This window comes from Mytilus galloprovincialis, chromosome 6, assembly GCF_965363235.1.
Source record: "Mytilus galloprovincialis chromosome 6, xbMytGall1.hap1.1, whole genome shotgun sequence".
NCBI lineage: Eukaryota > Metazoa > Mollusca > Bivalvia > Mytilida > Mytilidae > Mytilus > Mytilus galloprovincialis.
This window is the reverse complement of record NC_134843.1, coordinates 84,052,040-84,079,367: the sequence shown is the minus strand read 5'-3', so window position 1 is coordinate 84,079,367 and position 27,328 is coordinate 84,052,040. Positions and strand designations below refer to the sequence as shown.

The window sequence follows — 27,328 nt, the reverse complement described above, 5'->3', positions numbered from 1 at the left end:
ATTGGATTCCGAATATAATATCTGAGGTAAAAGCAAGTGAAAACAAGATCTTTGAACATCATTAACAAATATGTCCATCTCATCAAAATGTATAACTTACCATGATTGAGCTTGCTTTATTGATATTTGTATCATGTTTTCTGTCATACACATTGGCTTGATTAAACTATAAAACCTTTTTGTTTTGTTTTGCAGATTGGTACTACAAAAGAAAAAGTGACAAGTTAATAAGGGCAATAACATGCAATGGACATTTCCACAGTTTGGTTATCATTACTTAATCATTTCAAATTTGTTTCCTTTAAAAAGTCTAATGAGGAAGCCAATGCCGCCACATATGATTAAACAATAAATCTTCTTAATTTATTCCATAAAAGGGATATATGAACTCATTGTAGACTTGTAATTATTACTGGATTAACGCCTTTGCAAACTACAGTGAGTTTAATTGTCAAATGATGCAAATATTAGCGTCTTCAGCAATGGAAAAAAACGTTACCGTGAACAATTTTAGTTCTTCTTCAGTGAATAATTCACGAAACTATCATAATATACAGTACTGCTGTGAGGACGATTCTGACCAAAGACAATTTGAACACGTGGTGAATACATATGTACCACCAGTTTTGATCATTCTCGGTACATTTGGAAATGTGTGTACTTTATTGGTTATGAGAACAAGACCATTTCGGCATTATCCAATTGGGTTTTATATATCAGCGTACGCTTTTACCAGTTTGTTGACGCTTTATTTATTTTTGGGATCCGAGTGGGTAGCGTTAGTAGCAGAAAAACCATCTATAGACAGTCAGGCAGACTGGATATGTAGATTATGGCAATTTGTTAGTCGAGTTGTAACATATTCTAGCATTTGGTTTGTTGTTTCTATGACAATCGATCGCTATATCACGATCTGGCATAGGAAAAAATCATCAAAGATTTGTACTTTGTTCATGGCCAAATTTGCTACTATATCTATCTTCATTGGGCTTATTGTTGTAAGTGTACATGCAATGTGGACATATGAGCTGATGGATGGTTGCTTTTTCTTTCATAACGATGAAGATTTACATGTTGTTATCTGGCCTTGGATGTCGGCGAGTTGTTATTCATTTATTCCATTAACTTTAATCATAACTTTTGATATATTAATATTCATGGGACTAGGTATAAGAAATGTACCGGATGAAACTGACAACGAAATGACACCGATGGTACTGACGCATTCCACTCTTGTGTTATCAATGTTCTACTTTTTGTTAGTGCTGCCACCTACTGTAATAAATATCGTTGATCAGACTTATCCGCCATCATGGCTGCAACAACCTCATTTTAGATTGCAGTTGGCAAAAGCTAGAGTTATCGGACATTATATGGCGTGGACAAATACTGTTATTGTATTTTACATTTGTATTCTTTTTTCGCAAACTTTTCGAAAACAGGTCAATAATATGTTAAAGTCATTGATATTTTCTAAACCGGACAGGAGAATGTATGAGCTTCACCATGGCTCAGATAGTAGTGCCAGTCAAATGGAAACGGAAATATCTGTAACTCTGGTTTAAACATACTCTTCTCACACTTTTAACGATAATCAACTTCAAAAGCATTGGCGGAAAACATGGAGTATGTTTTAAGGAACGAATGTGTAACAGGGTATCAGTTGAGCGCTTAAACGGGTACATACGCGCTGATAAGGTTATTTCACCTCCAAGATTCAAAAGCTATCACCAAAGACAAGAATAAATGAAAAGATTTTTTTTAAAGGTGCAATGCATAACAAACGTGTTTCAAGCACATAGGGAACGAATAAGAAACAGGGTATCAGTTGAAGTCTAAAACGGGTACATAAGCGTTGATATAGTTATTTTACCTCTAAGAACCTTTACACCAGAAACAAGAAAAAATAAAGAAAATACACGTGTATCAAGCGAATAAGTAACAGGGTATCAGTCGAACTCTGAGCGTGTACAACCAGAGACAAAAGAAAATTGAAATGAATTTTTTTAAAACGGTTAAACGTATTACATACGTATCGTTAAGAGAATAAGTAACGAATATGTAACAGGGTATCAGTCGAGCGCTGAACAGGTACATATGCGCTTATACGGTTATTTAACCATATTAAACATATTAACAACATGACAAACGATAAACAGCAGCGATCAATACATATAAATCAACACAAGAAAACACATAATATTAATTATGATGCAATTTGTATGTAACAATTTTTTTCATTGGCTAAAAGTTACCGTCAAATCCACAGTTGATCAGGCGTAACTAAGGAGGGACAACCATTTTTAAATGATTGAATCAACAAATGTTCGATTACTACTATATAATCCAAAATAAAACTCCTACCTCGAATTCGCCGTTTTAAAGTTATTTTATCCGAATTTGAAGCGTACAGGTAACGTAATAAACTCCAGTTTTTGAGTTTTTATTTGTATGACGTCACGTTTTCCCATGACGTCTTTGCGCCAAAATCATTCATGAAGTTTCGCGGATTTATTTGTCAAATTAAGACATTTTTCGTATTATTTCTTTTTGAAATGCATTAGAATCGGAATAACAGTACTGTAGTTGAAAAGTTGCCACCGTCAATTTTGATTTGACGGTCGTAAATCTCCGTTTTACTGTCTCCGCTACGCGTCGCCAGTAAAACTACATTTGCGACCGTCAAATCTACAATTGACGGTGTCAACTCTTCAACTACAGTACTGTTATTCCTTAAGTATCAATATGTGATCAGATTGCAGATTTTATGTAATTGCATTTTTTTCCATATGTAACAGACATTAATTTGAATAAATACTGTAATTTAGTAATGTTTGGCCAAGAACAATAGAATTTTGACAATTATTGAGGCCTAGTTGATCTATAAGCAGGCCATAAGTAACAGGTTTGTGCAGATTTAACGCTTATACAAATAAGAGGATGTTGTATGATTTCCACTTGAACATCTTTCCACTGGAGATCAAAATGACGTAGATTTAGGCAATTAATAGTGGAGCGGCGAATGTTGAAATAGTCGCTTAGTTAACGATTTTAAATAACCTAAATACCTCATGGAATTTTAAATTGTCTACAAATAATTCAGCTTTAGAAAAATGTTTGTCGTAAATATGAAATGTGGTACAAATGACGTTTAAAAATAGCCTTAACTGACGTTACCTAACTTGCATCGAATACACCACTGCTGATTCGGTAGACAAATTACATAACAAACTCGTCTTCAAAAAATATGTAAGAACGAAATTGGTAAATATAGTTGTTCTTGAACTTCATACAATATTAGGGCATTTCCAAATAGTCCTATATGTGAAGCACAATGCATCTGAAAATGGTCAAACATAACACAAAAAAATCATCGTTTTTCACATAGCATTATTTGCACGTGCAGTATAGGTGCAACCATAAAGCTGCCGTATAATACTTCAATTGACTCGATTTACGTTTTAAAGTTTATTCCAAATAAGATTAATATTTGGCTTATAAATGCTTTTTATCCAAATTTCAAATCCGAATAATTGTCACAGATTTACCGACATTGTTGTGGTTTCTAGTTATAGTTCTACATTCAGCTATTTAGCGAGGGTCGTTTGTAATCATTTTCAGGCATATTTCTTGTTCATTTTATAATTTCCGAAGCCTTGTGAATAATTTATGTTCTTAGGTATTGTTGTTTATTCGTTTTTGTTGAATTGAACTGGGAGAGTAAATACATTGTAAAGTTTGCGTGGTTTTCAGGTGTGTTTGATTTGTTTTTGATTCAATCAAACGGTCAATATAACAGTCTCGTTAAAACTGGTCCCACCAGATGCCCAAAAAAAGGAGAGTGGAAATTGATGTTGACAAAAGCATAATCTGTGATTCTGTTGTTGATGAAATTTTAATAACATCAACAGAATCTGGAAGAAAAAGTCTGATAAATACTGCAGCAGAGACGTGATGATTGTTTTAGTTATTTGAATGAATTCTGCAATGAAACCGCAAGTGAACTACCCTATTTTAGGTATCATAGATCATGTGATCGAAGCTACACAAGTTAACAGAATTTAAAATCAGTATCATGTTCCTCAGCTGAAAAGGAAACACCAGATGTAAATTTCGATTTATCTAATTATTTGGGGACTGAAAATAATGATTACAATACATCAAAGTGTACTAATTGCAAAAAATGTCTCATAAAAGGTTGAAAACATTTCATAACACATACCATTTCAACTGCTGAAAGGTTAGTCAATCTTCAAGATGTTGCTGTAATGTAAGAGCATGCGACGCTGAAATGATTAATCGAATAGAGCAAGAAAATTTGCTCAATAATGCAGTGTGTAACGCAGCATGGCTGACCACATACTTAGCATATAGACCAAAATCCAGCGATAATATAGGATTAAACACATTTTTTCTAGAGGATATTGATGTTTAAACCGGGGCGATTACTTCACAACCTAGTTAAAATCCTTATTTCTCTTTTTGTTATATATCATGTATATGCATTAGAATAGAAACAATTGTTTTATATTTGTTTTTTAATCTTTATAATTTGCTCAAATTCCCGGGATTCCTGCATGCATGTGTATCGTGCATTAATTGATCATAATAAAAGTAACAAAAGTAGTTTCGGAAAAATTGTTTATCGAAGTGTAAACCAAGAGAAAAACTCTTATTGACCAATCCTATTCAGGTATTTATAGATATGCAAATCATATAAGAATTATATCAGCGTATCATTTGGCATTTGAAAGAGTAGTTGAAGTTATAGACAGAGACATTATTCGTGACAAAAAGTCTCTTGTATTGTCATCACTTTTGACAATGTTCCAGTCTTTTTTACCTGATAAAATAAGTAACACATACTGTAATTCCTCTAAACTTAAGGCTAAACTTGAGAAGCACTACAGGGATACCATGGTATTTTTTGCTCAACAAGGACAAGGTAAATCTAGCATTGTATTTGCTAGCGATATTTCCATTGGAGACGCTGTTAAGGCAGCGAATAACATCAAAGCAGAATTAGAAATGCTTGAGATAAAAACCGACTAGTGTACATGTAGCTCCACCAAAACCAACGAACAAACCGATATACATGTACTTTATGAAGCTGCATCAATATTAAGACAAAAATAGAAAATGTTTATATATCTGGAAATTATTATCCTGCAAATGACAAAGTATCGTTGAAAATGTCAGAAGCAATGTTGCCACCCTGTTTGTTAAGTTTCAATACTTGGTTTATTGACAAAAAGTCTTTTGAAACATTTTTTTCAGTATCAATGGCTATTTCGCATGACATTCAAAGAAAATGTGCCTGGTGTCAAATCGACATAACATAATTACTCCATTTGCGAAGCAAATTTAGCCAACCTAAATAATGGCTCCCGTGTGCTTTTGGTTTTGGTTGGAAAACTGCGCAAAATGACAAGTTAGAACCAGTTTTCTATGAGGGGTAAATGACATCAGATTTTCTACAATATCTTATTTGTTTGTGTAAGGGAAGAAATGCATGCCAGGCAGCATGTGTTTGCAAGGAACAGGGTTTTCCTTGCACTGATTTATGTTTTTGTTAAAGACAGGTATGTAGTTGTAACAATGTCCAGGCAGTATAAGCCGGCATAGCAGATGACACAGGTGAAATATCATGAAAATAGTTCGGATACTCTTTTAAAAAGTTTTATCTTAAAGTATTCAAGAAATGCTATTTGTCGAGGTCAAATATCAAGGTTATTCTGTTACTTTCTTTATTAGGCTTTAAAGTCTGTATACCACGGACTACCTTAAAAAAGTTTAATAAAACGTTGTTCTGTCGTCATGTGCAAGTATGAAAAAAATTGTATGAACTCACGCATTAATCCATACTACTCATATAATTTATTGAATAGATTTTTAATTTTGGATAATATCAATGGTAATGTTTCTCCAGATGAAATTAATTGTTTTAAGTGATGACTTTTGACCTTGATTTTCGGTATAATTGTATATTTTGTATGTTTTATATTTAAGACACATATTTTCAAAAAGTACACGATTTCAGCTTTCCAATGAGCTATTAAAATCCCAGGAGGTATTTAGGTAATTTAAATTTCTAAAATTCTAAAAACTCATACCGATAAAGTATGATGTTTCCTTGACTTTTATATGTTTAGTTTTAAGCGTTCCTGGTAATAGATAATACAGAAACGCGCTTCAGACGCACGGAATGAGCTGTTATCTTAATTTATGGATTTTCTGTGTTAAAAGGACTAATCTGCGTTATGAACTTAAAACAAAAGAACAAGACAAATATAATTGTAATATCATGAAAAACATGAGAAAAAAACAGGAATTAATAACCGATTCACACAGATAAATCAGCATTTTTGAAAACTATCACTTCTCACTATTTTTATTAAGTCCTAACGGTTATTATACATATTATATAACCAAAATTATATATGCAACTTCGTTCTTAAGTACCTCTGTGATAACACATCATAATATAAATCTAACATAATTGTCACGTTTTTTATCTTGATAGTAATATAAAAAAAAAGATGAATATCCGCATTTGATTTTCAAAGGATTCAAAAACAGTAAAAGCTGCACTTACAGCATTATCTCAATTTATCTGTGGCTAAATGGGGTAACTGGAACAGAATGCGATCAAATCACTCGGTTTTACATCGACGATAATGTCTTTGTCATTATTATGTGATGTAAAAACCTGCCAGGATTAAGATATTTAATGCAAAGAAGGTAATAGTAAGTATCATGGTAAAATACATTGAATATTAAGGAATATCACAATTGGCCTTACAAAAAATTGTTTCACGAAATGCTAGTCGTTATCTTTTTATGTACTTTCTGCAATTTGTATTGCACATAAAAATTAAGATATGGCATAAAAGTTCCATCTTAAAAGTGGACCATCACAGTTTTATTGAAAATTTATGATGTGGTCATTTTCTGTTCAAAATCTAAAAACTAATAGAAAAAAATTTATATGCCACTACTACCTAGGGAACGATCGGCCAAATTAAGAACAGGCTATTGTAATATTTCATTTTTTGTATCATCCTCCCTACCTCACTACATATGGATTAACTGGTCATGATTGTTAAAAACTGATTTCGTCACTTCTGTTACATTAGTCTTTAGAAAATAGTTTCGATATAAATTTTTACTACTTAAAACAATATTTAAGGAAAAAGAATTTCTTTGTTGTGTGTGATATAAACATATTTTTCACTTTCATTTAGCAATCAATTTAAATTAAAAAAAAAATACTTCTGTTTTTATATTTGAAATACAAATGATCAAGTTTGCAAGTTTAAAATTAAGTGTGACAATATTCTTCGATATAACATTGACTGTACTAGCCCCATGACTTTATAAATGTCTTTATGATTTAAAACCAATGCATGGAATACTTCACTGCTGATTGCATCATGGAAATGCAGTTCATTTTCTACAGCTATTTGAATTATATATTGTCTACTGTCAATCTTGCTTATTTTCATACTAATATTATTGTCACAGAGAATGTTTAAATTAGGACAACATTATAGATTTAACTTATTATGGCTTTTATTGTCTAATGAATATTTTTTTTTCATTTTTCGAATTTTATGTTTATACTGACATGTCTGATACTTAATACATCTGTTTTTGACAGATACATATATAACCAATAAGCTTCACTTAGTAATAAAATACTAATATGTATTTCCCACCAAATATAGGTTGTAATGACACTATATTTTTAGAAGACAGGACGACAGTGAAATAAGATAAGAGACGCAATAAAACAACATGACATCAATATCGAAAAAAGAGCAATAGGTGGTCGAACAGTACAAGAACAGTAACCATTTTAACATATTGGATATAGTTAAATTCATGGTTATGCGTGTATCATATTTCACTCATGACAAAGAAACTTCCCGAATATCAAAATTGTATTTATTCACCATAGTTGATGGCTTTCACCTCACCAAATTGTACCCTTTGTCAGATTGCTCTCCTGTTCTGTTAGGAACCACCTCTTATCAAGTTAATCATGATATGAAATACAAGCTCTGGTATATCGTATCAGCTGGGACATTTATACTCTATATGCAGGATTAAAGGATTTATCATCATTTCATTGTTTAAACACCAGTTAGGTGTTTGCAGACATCAACGCAAAAAATGTACAGGCAGAAATAAATTTGTGATATGCCCTACAGAAAAACAAAATCAGCACTTTTTGTAAAAACCTTTGTCTTGTGTATTTAATTTTAATTATTGTTTCCTGTTAATGATAATTTTTTTGTAATTGTAAGATCAATATATCGTCATATTCGGATAAATGAGAATGAGATGTAAGTTACGACAGTTAAAACACATCAGTCATCATCTGTGAAACAGATATTTCACAATGGTCAATCAACTCATTATGGTGTTTATTAAATTTTCGAACAGATGATTTAAACTTCACCTCTTTGAACTCTTGGTTAAAAATCCTTTTTTGTAAGCACAAAAAACAAGCATTTTATGTTGGATATTTAATTTTCAAATACAACGGAGTTTCTCTCTATTATTTACAGTCAAAGCAATAGAAATAAAGAACAACATGTACATGATGAAGATTTGTTTACAGAAAAAAATGCATTTCATCATATGTTTAAAACTTATTATTATTTTAAGTGCTTTCATTTGTTAGATACATGTGCGTGAATGCCATTGTGTTTTCATATACTATAAGTACTTTAACTTGATTCTAATGGAGTTCCACGAATGATATTATTCAAATCATTTCTATTACAACCTCTATCTTAGGAAAACGTATTAGTCTGTCTTTTTTTATTGATTAGTAATAAGATAATTCATTTAGGGATTCAGTTTGAACTATCATTTCGTGAAAATTTCAGAAAAAAATAGTATCTCTTCAGCAATTTATCAATCCTTTTACCGAATGTTTTGTGGCCAACTATTTGATAATAGTTTCGAGGAGTTGCTTATGATGACCATTGTAGAAACAATTTATGAAAGCTTACTCTATATTTTAATGCTTGTAATCATAATTTGCATTCAAATAACTGTCGTGATGAAAATCACAAAATGATGTCAGTTGATTATTGTTATTGGTAAGCTACTTTTAATAAAAGTACATATATCTTTTTAACTAATGTTAGCACATACATCTATCTTTTTACTTATCCTAAAAACTATACAGATAATCAAGTGTTCATAAAAGTGGCATGAAGTAATTGTTTGCGTTAAAGAGTCAGTGCCTACGGTTTTCACCGAACAAACTGGATACCAATTGGAATATAGAATATTTGTAACTGATATACGTGTGAAATCTACTTCGATGCTAATCTTAGCGTTCTTGCCACGATAATTCATTTTTTTCTCAAGAGATTTAATTTTTATCGTTACAACAAAAATCTAATTACAAGACCACCACATGCAGTAACGTATAACGTTTTTAATAGGCAGGATGCAATTTATGAAATGATGAGGGTGTAGCTTAAGTCTTATTCATGATGTATGTATTGTATTTATAAACACCAAGGAATGTTCGAATATACAATTCCTTATTCAAAACACAAGATAATTGCAACGATAGGCGAAAAATACTCAATGTACAAGTGTTTAAAATAAAATTGTACGAAATAATAAAATACACTGGTGACAAACGAAGCCATCCGAGATCCGATCTATATAGATTGTTGATTTGGGTTTTTTAGTCTGCAATATTGTTGAAATATTTGCAACTGTACGCTGAGCAAACGTCAATCAATCATTAATGTATTATCTTACTTTGGGTGCAAATAAAGCCAAAATTAGTATACCGGTGTTTGGAATCATAAATCGATTGAGAGAAAACAAATCCGGGTAACAAACTAAAACCAAAGACACCACGTTAAGAGGTACAACAGGAACACTGAAATGCCACAAAAACAAACGCCAATAAACAACGAAACTTTGGATGTAAATTATTAACGTATTATTGGGAAAGTTGACCCTGAAATTCATATATAGTTGTGGTCAATTTTTAGGACATCTATTCGAGTGGGATATTTAAACAATTCCGTTTCTATAACCGTGACAGTCAATCAACAAATCTTTCTCTTCTGTGTCTTTGACCTAGATTTCCGAAATAGTGACCCCCGTTAGATATGTAGGTTGGGCGCTTGATTACCAAACACGATGGTTGGCTATGCGGTCTGGGTTATGCTCATAATGCTTGAAAAGACAATGTGAGCATTATTAATGGCCACAATAACATACAAAACAGTTAAATGTCACTTAAGCCTGCGAATGTTGCCATGTTTGCAATACCAATTGGAGTAAACATCTTCAAAAGCCTTATACACATTTATTTCATTATTTTTTGTTTTCTAAGATTACATACACAAAGTCAACAATTTAAGAAAATTTAAAATGCACTCAATGTGTGAACAATATCCTTAGTTAAGACATTTTTGATAAATCCACATACGACTTTAAAAAATCTAAAGATAGTCATTGGCTTAGTCTTCAGAAACTGCCGATAATTATCGATAAGTAATTGAGTACACGGGTCAATGGTGAAATAGTATATCATTGATGCATGTTGGTAAGCATAAACAAAAATTCCCAGTTTTTGCATAACCACGGAATAAATTAAATGTATTATGGAGAAAATCAAAAGGTCTTTTAAAAGGAACGTGAAATGACTGTACTAAAATAAAGTGTTTATGTACTATTACGGAAATATCTAAAAGATATATGGTATTTTTTTATATAATAGAAATAATATTTGTACATTTACATTACTAAAGAAATTGAACGAAAAACATAACTTCACTACGTTTGTGATAAGAAATGATTGAGTGATCTTAAAATTTACAACATACAAAACACATGTTGTAATGTAAGCGTTAAATTGGTGTCCTTAACTGATGAAAATTGTGAACAATAGCTCAGAAGAGACATGTTTGATAATACATATACGAATAAAAAATATCTTAAGATAGCCCCTGTCGAAATTTTTAGACACTGTCAATAATCAGCGGCTAGAGTAAAGTGATATGCGTAATGAAAAATCCATCACTTGTTTACATTGCGAAAAAGACTAATTTTCTATTTCAGATCCATATAAATCTAAACAAAATACTATCAACAAGTTTGATATACACAAACAATCTATCTGTGATTGAGAAAACTGAATGTAGCAAAAACTCATTTAGAAAATGTCATAATAACCTGCCGTTCCATTGTAACCCTTCACTGTAAGTCTGTAGTTAATTGACCTGTCACCAATGTAGAAGGTAGAATATTTGGCATATGTTCTGTCGCCATTAAAATCCTCCAGATCGACTCTGAGCTCGTAATGTCCATTAGATGTCAGTTTGTACAGTTTGTCATTACCTTTTTTATATAAAGAATGAGATAAATATTGAGATGAATACCTTATTTTTGTAAACTCCCGCTTAAATTCGAAGCATTATTTACATTTATCAAAATTATATGAGAACTGCCAAACATATATGACATCACACAAAATCTTAAAGCAGAAAAAAATAAAAAAATTAATACGGTTAAATCAAACAGGACAGCTAAACTAGGAAATAATGCATTGATATGATGAGTCGATTATTTCAGGTTTTTTTTTACTTCAGGAACTTCGAATAGGTTATTTGTAAATTTTATTTAAAAGATATATTTTGTGGCATGTGTGATGAACCTTTTTTTATAAAAAATATAGTTCAAGAAGTTAGATTTGTTAATTTTACAGTATAAACATCTTGCATTTTGTCTACGCTTCCATGATTTTGAAAGATCTCATATACTAGTTCATGCATTTGTATAACAAAATCAATATAAAAACAACATTGATAATGTATCTTTCGACATCGATCTCGATGGAAGTCGGAGAACGTGTTTCACAATATTCTGATTTTTTTTTTAATGAAAATACTCACCTAACCAAAATTCCGTTTTTAGATTACCAAATCTGTTGACATAGTCTTCCCATCCTTTGTAGAAATCTACTCTATCGTCTGTGCTGAAAAACCTAGAGTTAAAATAAATATATATGTACAATATACGAATCGTAAATTAATTTGCAGTATATAATTTCATTTATGATGTTACTGAATGAATCAAAAACATGAATATTGAATATGAGATATGCGCATATTAATTATCAGTCTAAAATTTCAAAACAATGGTAAAATAAGGTCTGACAATTAATGAATTATTCAGATAAGAATACTATTATCATAAAGAAACAATATACTGCGCTAGTCACATGATTTCTTTACTACTTCCTAAAATTATTTCACAATATTTTTTACCGTCCATCCTCCCCCATCCGTCTTCATATCACAGTATGCCTTAAATCCAGCGCCACCTGCTGTGTAGATTTTGTACACCCCACTTCCATCTTGTTTTCCGTGTAAATCCGATCAGTCCTGAACTTTTTTTTCTGAAATAGCGTAGAAACTATTAGAGTATAATAATGTACTTAGGTTTAAAGAATATAAAGATTACATAATACAATTGTTTTTCCCAATCGCAACACTAGTAGCATTTTTTAGAAATAGATTATGACATAATTATTTTTGAAATAAATCCTTGTTAGAATACAATTAAAATTCAATCTGCCAATATGTATTAGTCAAAACAATAAAGCAACACAATGTTTTTCTTTTTTGTCATTTTTTTCTGATCAACTTTGCCTAACAATTCTGCACAGAAAGGTACATATATCTCATTAAAATCTTGAAATTGAAATAACTTTTTAGTTCATTTAATGCAATTGCTTATATTGTACTTCTTTTTCATTGGTAGATAGAAGGGTAAAAAAGGGTGTTTAGTAATAATAAATATCGGTAAGACAACATAACACTCTTTAATAATTTTCCCTACTTAGTTTCGATAATGAGTAGCATACTTTCAATAAGTGCTCATGTAACTTAGTGGCTTATTGTGACATAAAAAAGTAAAACCACGTAAAATGTATCCATCAACATTGAATATATACATATTTTTTTTAGATACTTATGTGTACAAAAAAAGAGCGGAAGATTACTAGTTTCTATTACCTGTTAGAGCAAACGCATGGGCAATGACTCTATATATATATATGTAGGACTCTAAAGTGCAATGGTACTCTAAAGTGCGATGGTCACGCTAAAGCGCAATGTTCTACGCTAAAGTACGATGGTGTTTCACGCTAAAGTGCGATGGTCTACTCTTAAGTACCATGGTTAGCCAACTACATCAAATATTAGTTAACGCATGAAAACAAGTACTTTTTTTAACGACGTTACTTTCCAATAAAATCGACAATGTTTTCAAGGGAACTGTAAAGTAAACTGCAACATAAACGATGATTCAAATGTATCTTTTCGCTTCCACCAAAACCAGGATACATGATATCCATGCGAATAGACCACTTTCGAGTTCATCCGTCACCGGAAAAAACTCGTCAATTATACGCGCCTTTATAACGTCATTTACCAGATAGAGGGGATCGCCTGTATCCCTGCATTATTTACGTTCATCAAGCGTCTTGGTGATCGTCATTGTGCAGGATAAACTAGAAATAATGGTTGTTCTGTAGGTACTTAATGACAATTCCCTAATGACAGCAATGCTGATTGTCAATTTTGAGAATTCAATTTGCCGAATAATTCGTACAATATAGAATTATAGTTTTCCTACCACTCGCTCAACATTGAAATGGAAGTGACGACGCCCCTAAACGCACAAATGACGTTCACTAAAACCAAAGTTTTTGATGGAAATGCATCCAACTCGAAAGTTGTGTATACCGACAAAGCACGGTCAGGTTACATCCATTCAGTCATTGGCATTTGGTTTCAAAGGTGTTAATAAAATATTTGTAATTTATATTCCGGTGTGTTCAATTTTTAGTTTGTATAAACGACTGATAACGTCATAATCCAACTACGTTTCGTACGTAGCTACTTTCGCGGACCATCGCAATTAAGCGTGACAATCGTACTTCAGCGTCCCTATCGCACTTTAGAGTCCTACATATATACCTGCAGCTAAATATTAATTGATTTGGTTAATGCATAAGTGTGTTACCTGAAAGTATTAAAGATCTATATCTACCAGTTGCCGAGATGCTGAGTACTCGTTCAGCCGTTTTTCCATAAAAGCAAACACCTTAAACATATAATTCAATTCAGTGTTAATATGTAAACATATAAAACATAGTAAAATGAATAAAATGAAAAAAATGAAAAAAACAACAAAGCAATCAATTTACAATGTTTACAATTTACACCCAAACACCTAAGTTTCACTACATTATAATTACCAGAATCAGATGTAGATGTTAGAAGATTTCTATTGGCATTTCTTATTGTCATCACCACTTCCAATACAAAAATAGACAACAGTATGAACGGTGTATGTACAATAGAATGATACATGTTGGACGTACCTTGCATATAATTTAAACTATTACACTATATATATTCCAAGCATTGTAATAACAGTTGCGTGACTAATTATCGTAACAGATTGGAGTGTGTAACATTTCTAAGAACAGTAATATGTTTTTACGAATTTCCATTACTTCCTTGTTTGTTATTTTTAATGTTTTATTTTAACGTATATTATGCTCATACGTAGATCTGACGATTAGAATACTTTCTGGCATCTACCTTTCAATAAACCTTTATAATGAGACTTCTTTCAACTTGCAATCAATAGAAAAAATCTAGCAACTTCTTACTAACCACGGTAGGTACTTTATCCTGCTATAATGCTAAAATAGACTTTTGTAGAAACATATTGTTTTGTTCAGGTTTATGTCATTTTTATGGAAGCTACACTGTGCAACTGTTTTTTTTTTATTGTTTATTTCAGTTTGACGTCATAGTTTCAAAGATGATATCGGATATGTTTCTTACGTCGTAACTACTATCCAACTTTCCTTTCATGAATGTGACCTACTGCATTACTATTTACCGGATTTTTTTAACATGAGCACCACGACGGGTGCCACATCTGAAGCAGGATCTGCTTACCCTTCCGAAACACCTAAGACCACCCCCAGTTTTGGTGGGGTTCGTGTTGTTTATTTTTTAGTTGTATATGTGTGTCGTGTGTACTATTGTTTGTCTGTTTGTCTTTTTCATTTTTAATCGATTGTGACTGTTTTGCTGAGTGTGAATTCGCATTACTATAAGACGTGTTACGGTACTTATCTATCCCAAATTTATGTATTTAGTTTGATGTTATATTTGTAATTTTCATCGGATTTTGTCAAATTTGTTTGTGTCTTTTCTATCATATTCATGTGTTATTGTAAAGAAATTAATCACCGCCTTCATTTATTAGATTTGATTTTGTTCAACGTAATCTGAACGATGTTTTACGTTTGAAGTTAGATTCAAAACAAACCGGACATATATATAATATAGTTAATTGCTATAAATAAGTATTGCAATGTGCATTGTATTTAAATGTAATATCAGTATTTTGTTCTATTATAATCTTAAATCAATCCTAATTCTATCTTATTTTTGAGATATAGTTTTTCAAATGTGACGTGAATTTTGTGCCTTTTCATCACTTCGTATGTGAGGTCATTTTTATGACTTTTTGCGTTGAGGCCTGGACTAAGTCGGGTGTGTCTATTTTATGTATTTTTTGGTCTTTGTATTATGTATTCGGGTTTTGTTTTCTGAAATTAGTTGTTTTCATATAATATGCTACAGTACAAAAACTATTATGTACTTTTAATGGAAGTGCTGTTCAATCTCTCTCTCTCTCTCTCTCTCCCTCTCTCTCTCTCTCTCTCTCTCTCTCTCTCTCTCTCTCTCTCTCTCTCTCTCTCTCTCTCAATTATTATGAATTAGTGCTGTAGCCAGTTTGATCTTGATTTATATTTACCTATGGAAACACACTCCTAGTGTGGAAATAATTTGAAAACTCAACTTAAATCGAACGAATCTCACTTTTTCATTTCATAATTTGTCCTTTTGTAAATACAATGAAATCGTTCTTTATATATATATATGGTGGTGTGACAGTCTCTAAATTGTTACCTTAAATCTGATTCGCTACACATTTTGATGATATTGAATATGCTTGATTTATATAATTATAGATTATCGTTGATCATCTCAACGAGATTGATATTCTCGCTTTAGCCGGGACGGCGAAAGCGAGAAAGGCAATCGAGTTGAGATGATCAATGATAATCTGTTTATCGCTATTTAACCTATGACGACGATGTCAATTTCATGTCAATTTCGTTAGTAACGCCACGTGTCTGCTTAGTTTCTACGATAATTCTCAAGCGAGTAGCATGATATGAAAATTATCACAAAAACAGATCAAAGGAAAAATACACAAAATAGCGATGATATCATTTCTATTATCTCTAGTTACGATAACACTTCACTAAGATGGCATCCTAATCATGCTGCTGTATACAACTTACGTTATTTGCAAGTCATACCTCTTTCAAGTGTTGATGTGTTTTTGTCCTGAATAATGTTTAAATAGTTGCTGTTATATGTTACCAGCAATCAATCAAACATATATATTATCTTAACAAGACGTGTTTCTTCAATGAACCGCTGTTACAGCTGACTATGCCGTATGAATTATGTTCATTTTAGAAGGCCAACCAATGACTTATAGTTGTCATTTAGTATCTGATGTAGTTTTCTCATTGTCAATCAAACCATATCTTCTTATTTTTATACTGTGATTTTACACTATTGTTTCAGATAAGGTTGGTACTTATCAAAACGTTAAACTCGCTGCATTTGTTTGCACTTCTCGTTTCATAATTTTCATATAGATACGACATTTGGTTTTCCGTTTGAAGGGTTTACACTTGTCATTTTTGAGGCCCTAAACAGCTGACTGTTCGGTGTTGACAACTATACGTTGACCTATAATGGTTTACCTTTACAAATTGTGACTTAGATGGAAAGTTGTCTCATTGGCACTCATATCTTTTTTTTTATATCTATCATATCTATAAAGAAGCAGACGTTTTAAAAACAAACAGAACATTAAAAATACCAAAAAGAACATTTAAAAATGCCAAAAAAGAAAATTCAATACCATTGGATGCCACTTAAGGGCATCCGATACAGTTTCTCGATACAACGTCATTTTTATAATTTTGAAGTATGTTGTAGGCCTTGGCGAGTTATAAAATAAAACACAAAATAAAACATAGGTCACCGTGCTTGTTTTCGAGAAAATTGAGGCTGAAAATTGTGGATTTGTGCAATTTTGTAAAAAAGTTTGGCAATGTTATAAAATTCTTGGAGCAAATATTCTTCTTCGTAAATTATTAACGTCGGGTTCAATCTGAAGCTGTGATTAATGACAATTAGGGAAAAAATAATTCCAAACATGAATGACTATACAATTGTTCAAGCCTTGCTTGACATTGCGGACTAGATGCTCAAAGTGGTATTTTTTTAAACCTAAAAATATGGAAATAAACTGTTTCTGAAAATGTAATTTTTATCATTTTTCTGCATACACTGCATTTTGTCATGCTTTTTCTAAATCTCAAATAAAAAATATATGTCACCGTGCTGGATTTTATGATAAACATGATTTATCCTAAAAATTGCGTCCCCCCCCCCCTTTGTAACCTCAACGTTAGCGGTAAAGTGCACGACGTCGCTGGCAGACAATTTCGACGTTATCTCTGCAAATTACCGGCGACATTTTTGAGATGTATAAATATTTGTTGTAAAAAGCTACCTAAAAAATTGTAATATTGTTTTCGGAAATAAAATCATGTGAATCTTAAAAACATCTCTTTGTTTGTAATCTAAGTGAGAAATGCATCTCAAGAAAAGTTATTACGGACTGTTGATAAATTTTACGGCTTTTAAAAAAAATGACTCGCCAATTTAGAACTTGAAATACAGGTAAATGTACTGTACACAATCGTGTATAGATTTATAAATACCATATGTTAACCTAGATGTTGTTTTCTGTTTTGTTTCGTTTGGTGGGCGGCTGTTTCGTTACAATACTCCTTAAAATCCCTTTATTCACTTTTTAGAATTTCACAATTATTCATAAAATTGAATTATTCGGGTCAATTATTAAAATTGAATAAATTTGGACGGCTTCTAAACAGTTTTAAAGTTCACAGTTTTTTTGCTGACTATGCGGTATGGGTTTTGCTCATTGCTGTATTTATAAATGTGTCATGTTTGTCTCTTGTGGAGAGTTGTCTCATTGGCAATTATACCACATCTTTTTTATGTTGTCAGTCGGAAGACAAAAACAAAATCTTATAAAGGAAAATCTTCAATATGCTAGAAGGCTTTTGTCCAGACAGAGAAACGATACCATATGTTTTTGACAAATACGATTGAATTAATAGCAAAAGGACTGGACATATTACCTATACAAAATAAAAAGCTGCCCTACGGGCGCATGATATGCCTGTCGGCTTATGAAAAAACATAATACATGTTTTTAAAACAACCTGGGGATTTACAGGAAGTCTTTCTAAATATACCCTGAATCATTCTTTATTGTTGCTCAAAAGGAAGTTTATATATCACAAAATGTTTTGTATGTTACCAAATTGAAGTTCAATAAAAATTCAAGAACACTAAATGTAATAAAGAATCATCACGAAAAGGTATACAGATCTTAAGAATAATTTAACTAACAAAAATGTGAAATTTTCCGCAATAATTATAAATAGTTTCTGAGATTGCTCAATATACGATATCTTGTTGAAGATCTTACAAAAACAGTAATGTGTTTTATTTCTTATGATTTTATTAGACTGTTATCCTGTTAGAATCAAATGCACTAATATTAATGGTGTAGAAGTTAATATGCGGTAGAAACAGAAATAGGAGCTTCGACAATCCACATTACGTTTCTTATTAGGGAAAATTACACGCATTACGTCCCGCAAAAAATGACGTTTTGTGGGAATTCAAACGCTTAACGTGCGCCAAGAGTTAACTCCCTTGAAACTGTATCGGATGCCCTTAAGCCTGCAAAAGTTGCAATGTCCTTTATACCATTTAAAGTAAACTTCCGAGTACAAAACCATATATCCAATACCAATCAAGGAAAAACATCTTAAAAGTTATCAAAGGTACCAGGATTATAATTTAGTACGCCAGACGCGCGTTTCGTCTACATAAGACTCATCAGTGACGCTCATATCAAAATATTTATAAATCCAAACAAGTACAAAGTTGAAGAGCATTGAGGGTCAAAAATTCCAAAACGTTGTGCCGAATACGGCTAAGGTAATCTGTGCCTGGGATAAGAAAAACATTGTTAAATTTTAACATATATTCATTTTAGTAAACACCATAACCATAGATTAAGACAAAAATCCACTTCAGAGTATTAAATCTATATTTTTATTTTATTTTTCAAAAGTTTAACCGACTGTGTTCTATTCATATTCTACGAATCATCTTTGATGTGGTCTTCATTGATTGGGATGCTTTCCAAAGCGGCAAACGCATTCCTTTGTTATCAATTTTGTTTCCTAGACACAGTCCGTTCAGATAAGAATCATGACAGCTTCGATACCACCAACCTCCTTTATAAAATTCTGCTCAATCCGCCCTGCTATGGCCGTCATTATCCTGATCTTTTGTTGAGAAAGTCTGTTTATTGTGGTCCTTTAAAGAATCACCTAACATTGTTTAGAAATGAAAAATATATATTAGAATCGACCATTTGTTTGACCATGATTTGAATGTATGCAGCCAGCTTTGAAATGTCCTCTTTTTTACTTTAATACCACATTTTTCTAATCCATTATATATTCAATATTCAATCATTTAGTTAAAGTACTAATGCTTACACAATTTTTTTTTATTGCATATACAAATATAAGTACTAAATTTTATAAAAGAAATGTAACGAATAAAAAATGTATTTCAAATTTAATTAAGGAATCACTTTAATATTTTGTCTGTCTATGAAGAAATAACATAACAAATGTGGTGCAAACTGAATAGCCCGCGTAGCGTGTTATTTTAAAGTGTGCACCACATATTTTATGTTATTGCGAATAATTAGAAAAAATATTACAGATTGTTATTTCTTATAATTTAATTCTTAATTCCATTTTAAACCGTAGTAAACCATGATAAAACGTTGATGACGTCGCGGTCACATGACCAAATTATGAATATGAGCTGATAAACAAAACAGCGTCAACTAATCAGAAGACGCGTAAATTCTAAAATTAAACTATTGTGGAATAGAAGAAACATGCATAGAATATATGCTGTATCATATTATTTTCAAGTTTATTGTTTCTTATACAAATGATACTGCAAGTTTTCGCGGTGAAATTGTTTACCTTTCTTATGTCGGAACCTTTTTGAAAATAATAATAATCAATTACTTTAAACGAATTCTAAACATTATAACATTATATGGTGTTACATGTTCTACTGTATTTGAGATTAGTTCATGGTTAAGTTAGCTATAAAGCTAAGTAAAACCACGTATTTACCTTGAAAATTACATAATTTTATACCAATTCAGAAAAAATTATTGTTCCTTATTGGTTCCGTTGGTTGTACCAAGTGAGGAATATTACAGTTGTTGTCTATTCGTGTTTTATGTGTTTTGTCATTTGATTTTTCCATGTGATTAGGGACTTTCCAATTTGATTTTCCTCTGAGGTTTTTGTAATTTTACTTTTTGATATCTTCAACTGGTATTGAAAGTTTTCATTGATTTCCTCTTTTTGTTTTTACCTGTTTTTTTTTGTTAGTTTGTTTTTGAACTGGTCCTAAAATATAAGAATTTAAAAGTAAAATGACCAGTTCTTTGTAACGGAATCCACAATAAAAAAAGAAACGAAGTAAAAAAATCCACAAACCACTTCTTTTGATACGAGTGTCACTGGTGAGTCTTTTGAAGAAGAAACGAGAGTCTGGCGCAAATACAAAATTGCAATCCTGGTATCTAGGATATGTTTATCTGAAAACATTTTATAATCGTTGAGTGTTACATTTAGGTGGAGATGTATTTACAAGGCAATTTTAAAATATAGAACGTCCCTAGACCTTTGACATTGAGGGCAATTTTCTTCTGATGCACCCAAATCGATGCTTTGAATAAAAGAAAACTGAGATGAATTTTATGAAATGTCACAGTTGATCATTTTGAAAATAGATTTGAAAACAAATTGTTTAGCAATACCATATTCGATTTCGGTAGTTTATGTTTACTTTATCTAAAAATATCTGGAATTACATGCCACTGTCATACATGTGAGAGGTTTCGCTAGCTATTAAACCAGGTTTTATCCACCAGTTGCCTCTTAACAAAATGCCTGTACCAAGTCAGTAAAATGACAGTTGTTGTCAATTCGTTTGATGTATTTGAGGTTTTGATTTTGCTGTTTGATTATGGAGTTTTCGTTTTGAATTGTCCCCGGAGTTCTGTAGTTTTGTGATTTAACTTTTTATTCACAACGTGCAAATACAAAAAAAAGAAAGATCACAAAAATACTGAACTTAGAGGAAAATCAATTCGAAAAGTCCATAATCACATGGCAAAATCAAATAACAAAACACATCAAAAACGAATGGAAAAGAACTGTCATATTCCTGACTTGGTACAGGCATTTTCAAATGTAGAAAATGGTGGATTAAACCTGGTTTTATAGCGCTAACCCTCTCACTTTGATGACAGTCTCGTCAAATTCCGTTATATTTACATTGATGCGTAAACTAAACAGACATAATAAATAAAACAGTCAAAATATGGGAACATCAGTCATTATCGTATAACAATCTTAAAAGGAACAATTTAACAGAACACAAAAACATCTATCTACAAACACATTCATTGATTTGAGTGTCTGACGTCAGAAAATTTTTAATACGTCACATAAATTTGTCGTTCAATGTGCATGCAAACAATTTTAAAATTTACATAGTCAATGTTAGCATATAGGGTTAAAAAAAACAAAAGTATGTAAGAATAGATATCAGAAATAGACCGAGATTGATAATAGTCCAAAAGATATATATAGAATTTATAAGAATCCACAAATAGTTAATTACACTATCAGTCATCATCGTATAACAACTTTAAATGTTGAATACGATCTGCTTACCATGTAAAAGAGGGACAAAAGATGCCAGAGGAACCGTCAAACTCATAAATCGAAATAAACTGACAACGAAATTGCTAAAAATGAAAAGGACAAACAGACAATAGTACACACGACACAAAAAACTAAGAAATAAACAACACGAACCCCACCAAAAACTAGGGGTGATCTCAGATGCTCAAGAAGAGTAAGCATATCCTGCTTCACATGTGGCACCCGTCGTGTTGCTTATGAGATATTAAATCCGGTAAATAGTCTAATTCAGTAGGTCACATTTATGAAAGGAAAGGGGATTGTAGTTACGACGTAAGGAATATATCCGATATCATTTGTGAAACGGTTATTCCATAACGGTCAACCAACTCGTGATGGCGTCCGTAAAATTTACTAAAAGATAATTTCAACTTCACCATTTGGAACTCTTGATTAAATAGCTTCCTTGTGAGCAACATATACTGGTTTAACATTGAAGTATAAATCGTATGCTGAATTGTAATATAATTTGACATTAAGTATGTGTTGTGCTGTAGGATAGCTATTTCGAAGATTTACAGAATGTCTTTGGTAATTATTTGTGATAATTGCACAACTAAATGGATATCTCATTATCAAGAATTCTCACAGCCTCCCTGTTGTATTCTTTTGATTGGGTTGCCTAGGTTAAAGTGACATACTCACTCATTCATTGCCTTTTCCAAACCTAGTGAAAAAATAAAAATAGGGCAGCCATTTAGCTGGTTGGGAGGTAGAGTTTAAAGTCACGTCTGGACAGAAATGTGGCAAGATATATGATTCTCCATTTTGGAAATTTTAAAATCGTCGAGGGATTTGAATTGTTAATGAAAAGCCAACTCAGCAGAAGTATTTTCTGCTTTACAAATATATCCCATCAATCTTAAATAAAGTATACAACTGCTACAATTTTAATATCCGTTTCATATCTTGACAATCTTATTAGTTATCAAAAGTACCAGGATTATAACTTAATACGCCAGACGCGCGTTTCGTCTACAAAAGACTCATCAGAGACGCTCAAATCAAAATATTGATAAAGCCAAACATGTACAAAGTTGAAGAGCATTGAGGATCCAAAATTCCAAAACGTTGTGCCAAATACGGCTAAGTTAATCTATGCCTGGAATAAGAAAATCATTATCTAAAATTGAAAATGAAAGTCGATTGAAGAAAACTATACGACGAAAGAAATCATCGCAGAAGCGTCTACACGCTTATCAACCTCGTGATCTGCCTAATACCTTTTGTCGATCCTTAGATCATATCCGGGATTTGGGCGGGGTTCAGGTTACACAGGCGTTAGTTTTCTGTTTTCTGTTGCTATTGTCTTTTTTCATTTTTCATAAGTTTATCAATTTCTTTTTACTCCTGAATTTTTATTCATCCTCTAGAGTTTTTTTTATTTTATTTCAAGTCAGTCAAACTGTTAAGTCATTTTATTAGTCCACCTTGATTGTTAAAAAATAAATTCATTGCTAACTTTCTTCAACACATATGTACTTGATATTTGTCATCGAATGCAGGCCCTTTATAGCTTGTTGTTCGGTGTGAGCCAAAGCTCCGTGTTGAAGGCCGTTCATTGATCTATAATGGTTTACTTTTATTAATTGTTATTTAGATGGCGAGTTATCTTATTGGCACCTACACCACATCTTCCTATATCTATAAACAACATTAACCGTTCCTCTAATTTTGAAAAGAACCATTCGGAGAAATATTTTCTTCTCTGTACAAGTATCTTTTTTAAATAATCTTTCATTTCAAACAACTATTTTGTGGAAACGCTTCCGGCAGGATGTGTGTTGATCTAAGCCTTTGAATTTCATATATTTAAATTATCACATAAACGAAAATGCTTAAAAAAAATAATGTTATATGCATGTTTGTAAAAACGAGACTCGAAGAAACCACGCATTCTTGTTAAAGGGCATTGCCTTCTTGTATCGATCAGTTTTAATGATCTGATTTCCGGATGGACGCGTACTTTTATTTTACCGTGTAGGAACAGAGGCTTTATTTCGTTCTTTAAGACTTCTTTATTAAATTCAGATATAAGATCATGAATACAGTTCATTATTGAAACGTCTGAAATAAGTAAAGATTAGAACTGTTTGCTCTGCAGTTAAAGAATATAATGGTCCGTTTTCAGATATGATGAAGGAATGATAAAAATTGTAGAAGCGATACAAATTCCGTTTAACATAGACGGTTTAATTTGATCTCATTTTATCTAGGTTAATCTGTAAGTTAATTTTTTCATCGGGCAATATGTAAATAGTTAAATAACAAAAAACGAACTCTGTGATCATTCATAACGGAAAGTCAATTGGCAAAATCAAAAACTCAAACACATAAACCGAATAGATAACAACTGTGATATTTTTTATTTTTATTTTTCATTGTGTCGATGTTCTGGTTTCTAGATTTCACCCCCATTAGTTTCAGTATTAAGATAGTACGCAATAGACCTTTTAAGATATTATGTAGGGCTGGCGGTCCACATGATTTATGATAGAGGAGTAGGTCCAGTAAGACTCCTTTGTGGCCTCAAAATATAGCAGAAAACTGTTACAATGTAAACTTTTAGTTATTTATTGGAAAGAAAGAATGCTTCTGCTACATAAATATGGGCTGTTTTGGACAATACAATGTACATATATCGGGTACTAGCATCATTAAGTCATGCTATTTACTGAAATCTTCACAATTTTAACATATTACTTAAATTTTAGACGGTCCTCTAAAATGCAAGTGGCCGCAATTGTGTTCATTCTTAATATTGATATGTAAGTTGTATTTGATGATAATACATAACATATATAAAGGTTGAGGATGAACACGGATGCGGCCACTTTCATTTTTGACAAAAAAACATCTGAAAAGTGACATTTTTTGGCATATTTGATATATTTTACATATTTGAGCTTGAATCGGAGCGTTTTGAATGATAAATCAGTTAAAATCTTTCACATAAACTAATTGCATCAAATCAAATAGGCACTTAAGTGTTTAAAAAGTGTTCAAAATCTATCGTCAGATGAACTTGAAATTTGAGGACAAAATCGGTGGAGTCTCATAACTTTACCTCCAGTTTATTTCCACAACATGAAAACACCATTGAAACATTCATTTTGATTTCACATTGAATAAGTTTCCATTGGAGATTAATTAAAATAAAGAGATAATGATACAATATAGTTAAAGACTATATTATGGATGCGTTTTGATTATACATCAATTACATTAAACGTCCGTAAAGAAAACAATGATCCTTCAACGTGCGACTATTAATCATCGTATGTTAGATAAAACCCCTAAGACCAGGCTTTTACCGGAGACTTCAACATCGTTCTAGTCTGAGAGGTATACAACTTTTTGATACGAAGGACCAACATATAGTCCTTCATTTAAAATAGATTAGAAACAGAGTGGTCATGTCATTAAAGACGCTTTTTTTAATTCAATTACATATATAACTTTTGGTGTAAACGGAAAATATTTGATAGAAATAATTGATTGTTATTTAATCGAGAATATTCAAATACCTCATTAGGAAAATAATTAAGAGATAAGGAAACGGGAACAAAATGACCAAACTTCGAAAACATGTTTGTATATTACAAAGCAACAAACAGTGTGTTTGTGGTATATAAGTAAATACAACAAAGATTTTCTTTAGAATAAAATTCTATTTTTTCGATATTAACGTCCGTGCGCTCCACATAATTTATATTTTCATTGCTTACCTAACTAAAAAAATCCTGTTATATATCATTTCATCTCGGCTTTTATCAAGAGTTGATCTCAGAGAAAACCATGCAAAATTTGAAAAATTGTCCAGAAGCAACTTTTGAGATTTGGTTTTTCGTGTTGTTTGTTGGAATGTCAAATGACTCAGCATCACTTTGGAAGTGTTTCAAATTATACCTGTTTGTCCTATTTTTAGTAACACGTGTTTCCATTTTTAGCAAATGGGAAATCCGAAAATCGCACAATTTTTGAACTTAGAAAAAAAATATTCTGACATTATATAATGATATATTCTATGATAGAATCACAAAATATATATTACAAATTAATAAAAACTCATTGTTTTATCTGTTGTAAAACACATTAACAATCGACAACAATGATCCTTTTGATTCGCGTCTCATTTTAAATCTACAATTCTTCAGGATATACTTCCCACATAAATAAATGATCGTTTAAAAAAAAATCGATGGTAAATTTATTCACACTTAAACTCTCCGGCAGTTTCAGTTCTGATCCGCATACTACTCTACATTAATTGAGTAAATAAAAATAGTTCAAGAAGAAGAACGATTATTTCATGGCGTTTGTACTAATGCTACGCTTATTTTAGCTCTGAAGGCGTAATAATTTTCTCAAATAAAAAAAAATATCTATTTAAAAGGAACGTCGGAACTTTTGTATTAAACAAAATATATTTTGCATTGTGTATACAAACAATACCTGTTCTGGCACTAATTTAAGTTCGTTTATATATCAAATAATATTCCCGTAGGGTCAAAATTCCAAGAAACGATAAACTCAGGAACATAAAAATAAGAAGTAGAAAAATTACCAATGTTTGTCCACGCTAAGTCATCGATACAACGACGTCACTAAAAACTTTTTTTTTGTTTCAGGTGCCTTTGAACTTCGTTATTAATTTGACCTCAAAGCACACTCGTATCTAGTATAAATATTCTTATATATAATTTAAAGGGTGTCTTTGAAGATTTAATGAAATATGAAAAACAGAAATCATGCCACCTAGAATGGCCAACCGGAACAACAAACGGCATTTGATAAAGATTTACCAATGGAAGTTCAAATAATGTTTCAATCAGATATTTGTTATTCCTTTTAATCTTGTTTCTTAATATCGTATCCAGGAATTTTTTTTTTTTTTTTTATCTTTTCCTTCATTATCATCATTTTTTCCACACAAATCTTATGGACCTACATCTTTATTTGGTATCATATTTGTTTTGTGTGAAGTTTCATTTGTTCCATACATCAAGTAGATAGACAATACCTTGTGATTGACAGTCATATTGAATAGAGCAGAAGCATTTCATCTTATTTTATCCACTTAAAATCATAATTGAAACATACACGGTTTTGTTCGTTTTCCAGTGGCGTTTGTATGTCTTTTATGAATTATGTTTTTGTATGACCCTATGTATTTTCAATTTTGAT

The 27,328-nt window shown here is 31.6% G+C and overlaps 1 long non-coding RNA gene across 1 annotated transcript; it reads right to left on the bottom strand.

Moving 5' to 3' along the window:
- Positions 1-14,076: 14,076 nt before the first annotated feature.
- On the bottom strand, positions 14,077-14,431 carry LOC143078370 (uncharacterized). The gene is made up of 2 exons (XR_012979193.1): positions 14,312-14,431; positions 14,077-14,157 (listed from the first exon to the last, which is right to left on the bottom strand). It is a non-coding gene; the product is annotated as an uncharacterized LOC143078370 (long non-coding RNA).
- Between the last annotated feature and the right edge of the window lie 12,897 nt (positions 14,432-27,328).